This window comes from Salvelinus namaycush, chromosome 19 (genome assembly GCF_016432855.1).
Source record: "Salvelinus namaycush isolate Seneca chromosome 19, SaNama_1.0, whole genome shotgun sequence".
Classification (NCBI taxonomy): domain Eukaryota; kingdom Metazoa; phylum Chordata; class Actinopteri; order Salmoniformes; family Salmonidae; genus Salvelinus; species Salvelinus namaycush.
This window is the reverse complement of record NC_052325.1, coordinates 35,255,358-35,267,899: the sequence shown is the minus strand read 5'-3', so window position 1 is coordinate 35,267,899 and position 12,542 is coordinate 35,255,358. Positions and strand designations below refer to the sequence as shown.

Genomic DNA, 12,542 nt, shown 5'->3' with positions numbered 1-12,542 from the left:
TACCACAACGAAGGCTAATTCAACAGCAATGTGTGTTTTTTTTTTATCCTGGCGATTGTATTCCTGGCGATTTTGTATTACATTTTACATTCATTTATTGTTGTTGTAAAAAAAAAACTTTAGTATGATTCACCTCCCTGGTTTCATGGTGACAACGTCAGTGGCGCGCTTGCAATGCAACTTCTGGAGATGTATGAATGCGAGATGATCTGTAAAATGTTTCCGATTATGTTCGTAAAGCATAGGCCTATTGGGGAGCATTATCACGGTGAATGGACATTCGCCCTTTCTATTTATATTGGATTTTTGTCCAGCTACTGTGAAAAGTTTGGATGTGCGTATAACCCTCAGTAGTCTACATTGTTTTAATAGTATATACCCACGGGGAGAAATTGTTGTCTGGAAGTGTGACGTAGGGTATGAAATTGGGTTCAAGTTAATGTATTTAGCAAGGATAGGTCTACATTTTGTTATTTTGTTTCTGTAAGCCATTTAACACACTAATGGACTAGCATTGGGAGTGGAGTTGATTCCAAGGCAATACAAAAAAGACCGTAAATACACAACTTGAAGCAACCACATTTCGCCATGGAACACGTTCTGATTGGCTAGTGATTGGGCCAAGCCCCAACACACCCACAATTTGTTTATTCATCAAAACCCATCACTTTCGCGCCAACGCCAGCAAGTACGCTGATAATTGTGTGTTTACAGTGCCTTGCAAAAGTATTCATCCCCCTTGGCGTTTTTCCTATTTTGTTGCGTTACAACTTTAAATGGACTTTTATTTTGATTTCATGTAATGGACATACACAACATAGTCAAAATTGGTGAAGTGAAATGAAAAAAATTACTTGTTTAAAAATAAAAATGGAAAAGTGGTACGTGCATGTGTATTCACCCCCTTTGCTATGAAGCCCCTAAATAAGATCTGGTGCAACCAATTACATTCAGAAGTCACATAATTAGTTAGATTGCACACAGGTGGACTTTTATTTAAGTGTCACATGATCTGTCACATGAACTCAGTATATATACACCTGTTCTGAAAGGTCCCAGAGTCTGCAACATCACTAAGCAAGGGGCACCACCAAGCAAGCGACACCATGAAGACCAAGGAGCACTCCAAACAGGTCAGGGACAAAGTTGTGGAGAAGTACAGACCAGGGTTGGGTTTAAAAACATATCTGAAACTTTGAACATCCCACGGGGCACCATTAAATCCATTATTAAAACATTGTAAGAATATTGCACCACAACAAACCTGCCAAGAGAGGGCCGCCCACCAAAACTCACGGACCAGGCAAGGAGGGCATTAATCAGAGAGGCAACATAGAGACCAAAGATAACCCTGAAAGAGCTGCAAAGCTCCACAACGGAGATTGGAGTATCTGTCCATCGGACCACTTTAAGCCGTACACTCCACAGAGCTGGGCTTTACGGAAGAGTGTCCAGAAAAAAGCCATTGCTGAAAGAAAATAAATGTGGGAGTCTCCCCAAACATATGGAAGAAGGTACTCTGGTCAGATGAGACTAAAATGTAGCTTTTTGGCCATCAAGGAAAACGCTATGTCTGGCGCAAACCCAACACCTCTCATCACCCCGAGAACACCATCCCCACAGTGAAGCATGGTGGTGGCAGCATCATGCTGTGGGGATGTTTTACATCAGCAGGGACTGGGAAACTGGTCAGAATTTAAGTAATGATGGATGGCGCTAAATACAGGGAAATTCTTGAGGGAAACCTGTTTCAGTCTTCCAGAGATTTGAGACTGAGACGGAGGTTCACCTTCCAGCAGGACAATGACCCTAAGCATACTGCTAAAGGAACAGTCGAGTGGTTTAAGGGGAAACATTAAATGTTTTGGAATGACCTAGTCAAAGCCCAGACCTCAATCCAATTGAGAATCTGTAGTATGACTTAAAGATTGCTGTACACCAGTTTTGCCCTGAAGAATGGGCAAAAATCCCAGTGGCTAGATGTGCCAAGCTTGCAGAGACATACACCAAGAGACTTGCAGCTGTAATTGCTGCAAAAGGTGGCTCTACAAAGTATTGACTTTGGGGGGGTGAACGCTCAAGTTTTCATTTTTTTTGTCTTATTTCATGTTTGTTTCACAATAAAAAATATTTTGCATCTTCAAAGTGGTAGGCATGTTGTGGAAATCAAATGATACAAACTCCCCAAAAATCCATTTTAATTCCAGGTTGTAAAGCAACAAAATAGGAAAAATGCCACGGGGTAAATACTTTCGCAAGCTACTGTACTTTGCTGGCCCATTGTACAATTCCAGTCTGGAAAAGTACTGGAAATGTCTATGTAGACTGCCACTACCATCATTTAAGATCATCTCCTGCACATTTTAAACCCAGCATGTAGTCTACACATTTCTATTACAGTAGATATACCCGCCATTCTGGATTCCAGGATGAAATGCTAGCCACCGTGCTTCTACATCTGCATTGCTTGCTGTTTGGGGTTTTAGGCTGGGTTTCTGTATTTACTTTGGCTGATGTAAAAAGGGCTTTGCAAATACATTTGATTTGATTGAATGCTCAGGTTTCTTACATATATGATCAAAACTTCAGCATGTAGGGGCCACATCTTAACTTGAGATTTGTTTGTGTAAATCACTGGAACAATCGCCACATGAAACCTCAAGTGACTTACTTGCATCTCATGTAAGGATTTGGCCTAAAGACAATTTCGTATAGTGTCACAAACTCCTTATTCTACAATAGGTTGATCAAAACAAGTATTGTGATTGGTTGAGACTCGTTCTAAACCATACTAAAACAACTGTTTTAGCACGGGTAAGCCTATAACGCAAAATTGGGAATCTTATTTTCTTTTCTGAGAAATCCCTGCTCCTCCACAGCCCAGCCAGCCAATTAATTAACTTGATCTCCACTGTAAAAGGCATCTAGACATTATTTCCCCTTGCTTCTAGCCTAACATTTGGTTTGCAACATCTGGGGGTTGTACAAACATTGCTGTCTGTCTCTCGACATTTGCAACATAGTTTCAATAGTGAAATTCGATCAAAGTCATTTAGCACGCCCTCTCGTGTACAATTGCTTTAATCTCACACAGACTATATCCATGTCAATTAGCCTCCACAAACAGAGCCAGAATGGTGGGTCTAGATCCCGTCCAGAGGGCTCTTTACACTTACACCCAGTGGAGTGGAGGAGACTGAGGACCAGGGCCATAAAGGAACAACATAAAGACTTTTATGCTCCACTCCGATGGCACTTTGCATTTATTGCAGACCGTGTCACTTTTTATGGAATTCATTCCAAGTCTGTTTTATGTTTGTTTGTTGTTTTTCTGTGAGCCTGTTCGTTCAGTTGGTTTAGGATATGCTGTGGTGTAGGCTCGTAGTCAGTGACTACATCTATGAGCTCATAGAGATAAATCAATTCATCTCTGACTGTGTGTAAGCTTTTGTTCTGGATTTCTGATATTGTTCGGTTGCCATTGGTCAGTTGTTGCTGCGGTAAAAATATGGCACCTCCTCTCTTTCTCTCTCCCTCTCATTCTCCTGTGTCTATGTGACGCTGCATTTCTCACACTGTTGATCTATCAATCTCTCACACACACACACACACACACACACACACACATTCTCTCTCTCTCCTTTCCTTTATCCCTCTCACACACTCCTCTCTTTCTCTCTCACGCTTGCATTCCTTTATCTCCCTCTCTCTCTCTCTCTCTCTCTGCTCTCTCTCTTCTCTCTCTCTCATACTTATTATCACTGCTCCATCATTTCTAAACATGACTTCCCATCAGACTAAATTAGTGTCTTACCTTACTTCTCACAGCTCAGTCTGAGCCATAACAACAGGGACCTATCGGATCTCATCATAATTCCAGCACAGCTCTGTGCACAGAGCACATTACTAACCACGTTTCCATCCACAGTTTTTATGCAAGTGAAGTCTTACCGTAGGACCCAAAAATTAATGACAGCTTTAATGTAAACAGCAAGTTTCGGTACAATTTTATAAATGCCGACAGAATTTGTTTGTTCGACATGTGGGATCTTTCTGTGTCGGTGTAACAGTATACCTTTAAACCGTCCCCTCGCCCCGACCTCGGGCGCGAACCAGGGACCCTCTGCACACATCAACAACAGTCACCCACGAAGCATCGTTACCCATCGCTCCACAAAAGCCACGGCCCTTGCAGAGCAAGGTGCAACCCTACTTCTAGGTTTCAGAGCAAGTGACGTAACTGATTGAAATGCTACTAGCGCGTACCCGCTAACTAGCTAGCCATTTCACATCCGTTACACTCACCCCCCTTTCAACCTCCTCTTTTTCCGCAGCAACCAGTGATCCGGGTCAACAGCATCAATGTAACAGTATAACTTTAAACCGTCCCCTCGCCCCGACACGGGCGCGAACCAGGGACCCTCTGCACACATCAACGACGGTCGCCCACGAAGCATCGTTACCCATCGCTCCACAAAGGCCACGGCCCTTGCAGAGCAAGGTGCAACCCTACTTCTAGGTTTCAGAGCAAGTGACGTAACTGATTGAAATGCTACTAGCGCGTACCCGCTAACTAGCTAGCCATTTCACATCCGTTACATCGGTAAAATTAATTATGCGAGAAATGGCATTGGAAACACCTTTATGCACAAATATTGATACAATAACCATCATATCAAAGTCAACTTGGAGTTATGCGATGACTTGGTGTGTGGTCCTCCCACTACAGCTCAGGAAACCAGGCAGTTTATCAGGCTATAGATTAAATAAGATATGATGAACTTCACAGGGTGGTGATAGTGCACGGTGATGACCTTGATGCTCCTTCCCAATAAATATCGAGTGTCATATTCTGGTGACATGATGATCGATGCTTGACTGCTGTTTGACAAATACGAATATTCCCACTCTTATTTCATTATGTAGACTAACCTACCCGCACAGCCTACCCGTACTGTATCTGCGAGCTGTTGGCTACAGCACACATGCCAAGACCAAAGTAGGCACATTTGCTATTTAATGCAACAATTTTTGTGACAAAACTATCAGTAGAGTTGAAAATGCGATGGAAACACATTGAACTTTTAGATTTTCATTTGGTACATGAAAACTTAAGCGAAAAAGTAGATTTTTTGTGCACTATGTCATCACGAGCTTATTTTTTATCCACAACAAGTCAGTTTGGTGGTAAACTCTGCCGAGTCCCCAACAACCAGATGTTCCGGTTTTCAGGGGAAATGGAAAGAGAGCCTGTGACCCAACTTCCGCTTTTGGACTAACAAGGCGACACTCCATCTTAACTCCTCCACACTCCTGGCCTTTGTCTGACCTGAAAGTTGATGATGTTTGACATACATTATCATTTGGACTCGAACATTGTGGTTTTAGGGTCTATATTGGTTTGAACTCATTAGATTATCAGAGAGATTGTTGTTTTTTACTGATGCACAGATCATTTGCATTTTAAGGCTATAGCCAGATGGGTTCCAGGCTCCAGTCCTTCAGTCCATAGTGAATAATGAGTGTTTCATTCTCTTGCTGCGTGACTGACAGTGTAGTGCTGCCATTGTGTGTTTTATTATCTAGCTTCCTTGTACAGAAATTATGCTGATTAGTTCCTGCTTTACGTGCTTCATTGTTCTTCTGCATGTTCTGTGTGTGATTGAATTTGAATACGGTATTTCCTGTGCCGTTGGATAATCAGGAATGTGGATTCATGTCATTTTGCATGTTGGTTTAGGTGTCCATATACAGTCCCTTCGGAAAGTATTCAGAACCCTTGACTTTTTCCACATGTTGTTACATTTCAGCCTTATTCTAACATGGATAGTACAAAGAAAAATCCTCAGCAATCTACACAATACACCATAATGACAAAGCGAAAACAAGTTTTTAGAAATCTTTGCAAATTTATTAAAGATTAAAAAAAAACAGAAAGACCTTATTTACATAAGTATTCAGACCCTTTGCTCTGAGATTCGAAATTCAGCTCCGGTGCATCCTGTTTCCATTGATCATCCTTGAGATGATTCTACAACTTGATTGGAGTCCACCTGTTGGAAATTCAATTGATTGGACATGATTTGGAAAGGCACAAACCTGTCTATATAAGGTCCCACAGTTGACAGTGCATGTCAGAGCAAACACCAAGCCATGAGGTCGAAGGAATTGTCCGTGGAGCTCCGAGACAGGATTATGTCGAGGCACAGATCTGGGGAAGGGTACCTAACAATTTCTGCAGCATTGAAGGTCCCCAAGAAGACAGTGGCCTCCATCATTCTTAAATGAAAGAAGTTTGGAACCCCCAAGACTCTTCCAGAGCTGGCCACCCGGCCAAACTGAGCAATCGAGGAGAAGGGCCTTGGTCAGGGAGGTGTCCAAGAACCAGATGGTCACTCTGACAGAGCTCTTGAATTCATCTGTGAAGATGGGAGAACCTTCCAGAAGGACAACCATCTCTGCAGCACTCTGCAGCACAATCAGGCCTTTATGGTAGAGTGGCCAGACGGAAGCCACTCCTCAGTAAAAGGCACATGACAGCCCGCTTGGAGTTTGCCAAAAGGCACCTAAAGACTCTCAGATCATGAGAAACAAGATTCTCTGGTCTGATGAAGCCAAGATTGAACTCTTTGGCCTGAATGCCAATTGTCATGTCTGGAGGAAACCTTGCACCATCCCTACGGTGAAGCATGGTGGTGGCAGCATCATGCTGTGGGGATGTTTTTCAGCGGCAGGGACTGGGAGACTAGTCAGGATCGAGGGTGAAAATGAACAGAGCAAAGTACAGAGAAATCCTTGATGAAAACCTGCTGCAGAGCACTCAGGACCTCAGACTGGGGCAAATGTTCACCTTCCAACAGGACAACGACCTTAAGCACACAGCCAAGACAACGCAGGAGTGGTTTCGGGACAAGTCTCAATGTCCTTGAGTTGCCCAGCCAGAGCCCCGACTTGAACCCGATCAAATATCTCTGGAGATACCTGAAAATAGCTGTGCAGCAATGCTCCCAATCCAACCTGACGGAGCTTTAGAAGATCTGCAGAGAAAAATGGGAGAAACTCCCCAAATACAGGTGTGCCAAGCTTACAGCGTCATACCCAAGAAGAGTCGATGCTGTAATCGCTGCCAAAGGTGCTTCAACAAAGTACTGAGTAAAGGGTCTGAATACTTATGTAAATTGAATATTTCCATTTTTAATAAATCAGCAAACATTTCTATTAACCTGCTTTTGCTTTGTCATTATGGGGTATTGTGTGCCGATACCCCATAATGACAAAGGGGGAAAAAAACATTTAATCAATTTTAGAAAAAGGCTGTAACGTAACAAAATGTGGAAAAAGTCAAGGGGTCTGAATACTTTCCGAAGGCACTGTATAGAAACTCAACAAGAACAGAACTCAGGTATTAGAGAGGAACTGGTTATTCATCAGTTATTATTAGATGACATGGAGGGTCCATAAACATCCAGGTTTGTCAGCACTATCTACGGACCTGGTTCCTCATACAAGAGAGCTCCTATGCTTACCCTACCACCTTATGCTCTCTGTCCTTTAGCATACTCTCTGCTGTCAAGCTAGCGTCATCCATCATCGAAAACAGAAGCGGGCAGCAGCGCCAGGCTATTACATGAGCACCTCCATGTTCAAGCACACACAGCAACACACACACACACACACACGCAATGACGAGCGTCAGAGCTCTATGTGCATCATGCCATCCTTCCCAAGCATGACAGATGACAAAGACAATGTTGACCCCTGACCCACTTGTATTACTTTTACCAAAGGGCTGTTGTATGTCACTGTATATTATGCATACTGAGTGGGTTTCCTTGTTGCATCCGCTCAGATGTTAAGGCACTAGGACTGTTACAGTAGGTCTACTACACGTCTCTCTAGAGAGGAGATGGAACAGGATGTTACTGTAGGTCTACTACACGTCTCTCTAGAGAAGAGATGGAACAGGATGTTACTGTAGGTCTACTACACGTCTCTCTAGAGAGGAGATGGAACAGGATGTTACTGTAGGTCTACTACACATCTCTCTAGAGAGGAGATGGAACAGGATATTACTGTAGGTCTACTACACATCTCTCTAGAGAGGAGATGGAACAGGATGTTACGGTAGGTCTACTACACGTCTCTCTAGAGAGGAGATGGAACAGGATGTTACTGTAGGTCTACTACACGTCTCTCTAGAGAGGAGATGGAACAGGATATTACTGTAGGTCTACTACACGTCTCTCTAGAGAGGAGATGGAACAGGATATTACTGTAGGTCTACTACACCTCTCTCTAGAGAGGAGATGGAACAGGATATTACAGTAGGTCTACTACACGTCTCTCTAGAGAAGAGATGGAACAGGATGTTACTGTAGGTCTACTACACGTCTCTCTAGAGAAGAGATGGAACAGGATGTTACTGTAGGTCTACTACACATCTCTCTAGAGAGGAGATGGAACAGGATGTTACTGTAGGTCTACTACACGTCTCTCTAGAGAAGAGATGGAACAGGATGTTACTGTAGGTCTACTACACGTCTCTCTAGAGAGGAGATGGAACAGGATGTTACGGTAGGTCTACTACACGTCTCTCTAGAGAGGAGATGGAACAGGATGTTACTGTAGGTCTACTACACGTCTCTCTAGAGAGGAGATGGAACAGGATGTTACTGTAGGTCTACTACACGTCTCTTTAGAGAGGAGATGGAACAGGATGTTTATATTCGCCGCTTCTCTTTGTTGAATTGAAAGAGTGAAATTGAATTACAATTTTACACCAGTGAAAATGGAGCAGACATAGCCTTTATGCATTTTTCTGAAAACGGATATGGGAAATTGATTAACAATAACTAAGTGAATATTTATGATTTGTGAATATACAATCCTGCAATTTCTATTGTATTTCATGGTGAATTGTCTGTTTGTGAACATAAGTGGCTCTTGCTTACGTGTCTCTGAACTAAACACATCACTGTCTAACACACCTGACAGCCTGCCACTGACAGGTTTCTGGAGTGCTCTCTGTCGCTCTCATCGCTCCCCCTCTTACTCTCTCCCCATCCCTCTTTCCTTCATACCCTACACATTTCTCCATCTCCTTCTTACCCTTGTTGCCTTGGTTCCTTTTGTCACCTATTGTCGACATTGTTGTCCCTGCCAATGGCATAAGAATCAAGATGCTTTTATCTACATGGGTCAAAGTCGTCTGTGTTGGTGAACCTGGGGTTGACACTAGAAATGACTGACTGACTTTGTTTGGAAGGCAATTAAAGGAGAGGGGGGGTGGGATGGGGGGATATTTACTGTGGTGCGCTGGAATCTGCGTATTTGTAATCAAAAGAAAAGCCCAGAATGAGAAACCTGTCAATACAAAGTTCTTCTTCCCTCCCTAGTGGGGTGGTTGGTCCATTTTCTCTCACACTGTACTCGGGTGTTGCTTGAGAGGATAGTAGAACAGGCTGACTAAATACACTGGTTTGGTGGTCTGCTGTTCCACCCTGATCACTGGGAATGTATTCCACGTCTAGTATCAGTATCTCCAACATTTCTGCATATATTTTTAGAATATATACTCTTAGAAAAAAGGGTTCCAAAAGGGTTCTTCGAGTGTCCCCATAGGAGAACCCTTTTTGGTTCCAGGTAGAACCCGTTTTGGTTTCAGGTAGAACTCTTTTGGGTTCCATGTAGAACCCTCTGTGGAAAGGGTTCTTCATGGAACCCAAAAGGTTTCTACCTGGAACCAAAAAGGGTTTTCTTATGGGGACAGCCGAATAACCATTTTAGGTTCTAGATAGCACCTTTTTTTCTAAGCGTGTATGTCATCATTTTCAATTCTCAAAATGCTGTATCCCTTAGATCTACGCACATGGAGGTTGTTATGTGAACATGAACGTTTTGCTCACACGTCAAACATTATATACTCACTGTGGACTTTGTTGGGCTACTGACACTATAAATAGAGTATTGCATGCTACACTCTTAGAAAAATCTAGAACCAAACAGGGTTCTTCGGCTGTCCCCAGTGGAGAACCCTTTGAAGAACCCGTTTTGGGTTCCATGTAGAACCCTCTGTGGAAAGGTGGGAAACAGTTCTACCTGGAACCAAAAATGGTTCTCCTATGGGGACAGCCGCAGAACCCTTTTGGAACCCTTTTTTCTAAGAGTGTATGCATTATATATCATATATGTACTAGATCGTGACTATGTTTCGTGTCTTTGCTACCCTTCCCGTAGGTGGTCTTCAGCAGATTCTGCAGCCCGTATGATATCAAGGAGTTATTCTGTACCGCTCTAGGTCTTCCAAGGTAATTCTCTGCTCTCTTTTCCCGTCTTCAGTTCTGCTGTGAAGCTTAGAGTCGTCTCTGTCAGCGTTTTGTCAGGATCCTTTAATCTCCCTGTCTGCTAGGCTGTTTTTCTAATGTTGTTTTGAGGATCACTTCTATTAGATGCCATGTTGAGAACTCATATTAGTGACAAGATAATACTCTATAGTGAGTGGCCTAGTTCCAATAGTCTTGACTAGCATTCATCTTTCCCTTGGTTTCCTTGATTGATATTTGGAATGTGCCCAACACCTACACTCTCTTCATTGAACCATAGTGGGACACATCCTCAGAGAGAGTGTCCCTGCTTTGTCTGTTTTGGACAGGAACACCACCTTGTCTCTGCTGGATTCCACGGGAGCCATGGTGTCCATCGACCCCACCATGCCACACAACACCGAGAGGTAGGCCCTGTCACATCTACATTCAGGGATGGAACTGCAATTCTTTACTATACCTGGTCCAAAATCTGTGCCATGCGATATTTTAAAAGATACAATATCACTAGCCCGGGGAGCTAGTGGGACACATTTTCTACTAGCCTGGTCTGAAAAGTACTAGCCATGGGCTAGAGGGCTACCTTCATTTCCATCTGTGTTTACATTTATAGCAGAAAAATACATATGCTGGTCCTTAAATGCATAATCTGTCATTTTGGCAGTCTAAACTCATAAGAAAAAGTTAAATTCTTCAAGGGTAAAGGTTTATATTATTGATTTAAATGTCCATTCAACAGCAGGAAATATCCCAGATTGTGCCCTATTGCCCAGGACTTGTTAGGCTGAAAATACTAACAGATCCAAGGTCAGGGTGTGATCAGTGAGCTAGACACTGCTCACACACATACACACACGCATGTTTTACTAACCCTAAGCCAAATGGCATAACTCCTAATTCTAACCCTAAACCTAACCCCTAACATGCTGACCAGCGCCATTGCGTGCATGTTGATTTTGTCCACCCACATCAGACGCGATCAGGACAAGCAGTTGGAAATATCAAAACGAACTCTGAACCAACTATATTAATTTTGGGACAGGTCGAAAAGCATTAAACATTTATGGCAATTTAGCTAGCTAGCTTGCTGTTGCTAGCTAATTTGTCCTGGGATATAAACATTGGGTTGTTATTTTACCTTGAATCCACAAGGTCCTCTACTCCGACAATTAATCCACAGATAAAAGGGTTAACCGAGTTTGTTTCTAGTAATCTGTCCTCCTTCAGGCTTCTTCTTCTTTGGACTTTATATGGTGGTTGGCAACCAACTTTAAGGTGCATTACCACTACCTACTGGACTGGAGTGTGGACCTCAGTTCATCCTTCAATCACCCACGTGGGTATATGATCCTAAAAACCAATGAGGAGATGGGAGAGGCGGGACTTGCAGAAGGTCAAGTGTCACAAATAGAACCAAATTCTGTTTTAGCGCCTGGCTACGCAGACTCGCGCGAGCAGTGGAGGTGCATTGATTGAATAACATGTATGTGTACATTATTTTGCAATGCTTGCTCACGTGACGTGAGTGGTATGGTCAGCATGTAAGCCTAAAATATAATTTTTCCTTGTAGGGACCGGCAAAATGTTCCCACTTTTCCTTGTTTTACTATCCTTGTGTGGACTTCTGGTCCCCACAATGATAGTAAAACCAAAAAGACACACACACACACACAGCCCCCAGCGTGTCCTCACACTTCAGACGCTGAGTAAGAGAGTGGGAGGAAGAGGACATTCACAGCATGTCTGATTAGGAGGAAGGGGGGACGTATTTGAGTGCTGCACCACTTGCTGTCTAAACTGACTGGTGTGTTTGTGTGTGTGTGTGTGTGTGTGTGTGTGTGTGTGTGTGTGTGTGTGTTCTGTGTGTTGAAGGTCACCGTACAGAGTGGTGCCCCTGACTGGAGGACAGCTAGCTGGTGAGTCCCAGAGGGCCATTGGCTTTTCACACACATGCACTGACTATGCAAATAGACAAGCATTGCTGACATCACATACGCAATAGCTTATTAGCATATGCATACGTACCATATCGTATATAGCATATATGTAAGCAAGCATGAGCACACACACAAAGCACAGCACACTATCCCACATACCTGATGTGCACATAAACAAGCATAGTCATCAAAACATGTAGGCAATAGACACAAGGATGTAAACACACACACACACAATTTATTTATTGTTTTGCTTGGTTAGTGAGGTTACATGGTTCATGAC

General features: G+C 43.1%; 1 protein-coding gene across 2 annotated transcripts in view; it reads left to right on the top strand.

Moving 5' to 3' along the window:
* The window catches only part of LOC120064365 (glucose-6-phosphate exchanger SLC37A1-like), a 48,295-nt gene extending 36,057 nt beyond the window's left edge, over window positions 1–12,238 (top strand). The window contains exons 20-22 of one of the 2 annotated variants that reach the window (XR_005478589.1): window positions 10,237–10,307; window positions 10,652–10,729; window positions 12,195–12,238. The gene's annotated coding sequence lies outside the window, so the exon portion shown is untranslated. Of the gene's footprint in view, window positions 1–10,236; window positions 10,308–10,618; window positions 10,730–12,194 lie in introns of both variants that reach the window. The other variant, XR_005478590.1, reaches the window with a different exon arrangement.
* Window positions 12,239–12,542: the final 304 nt, after the last annotated feature.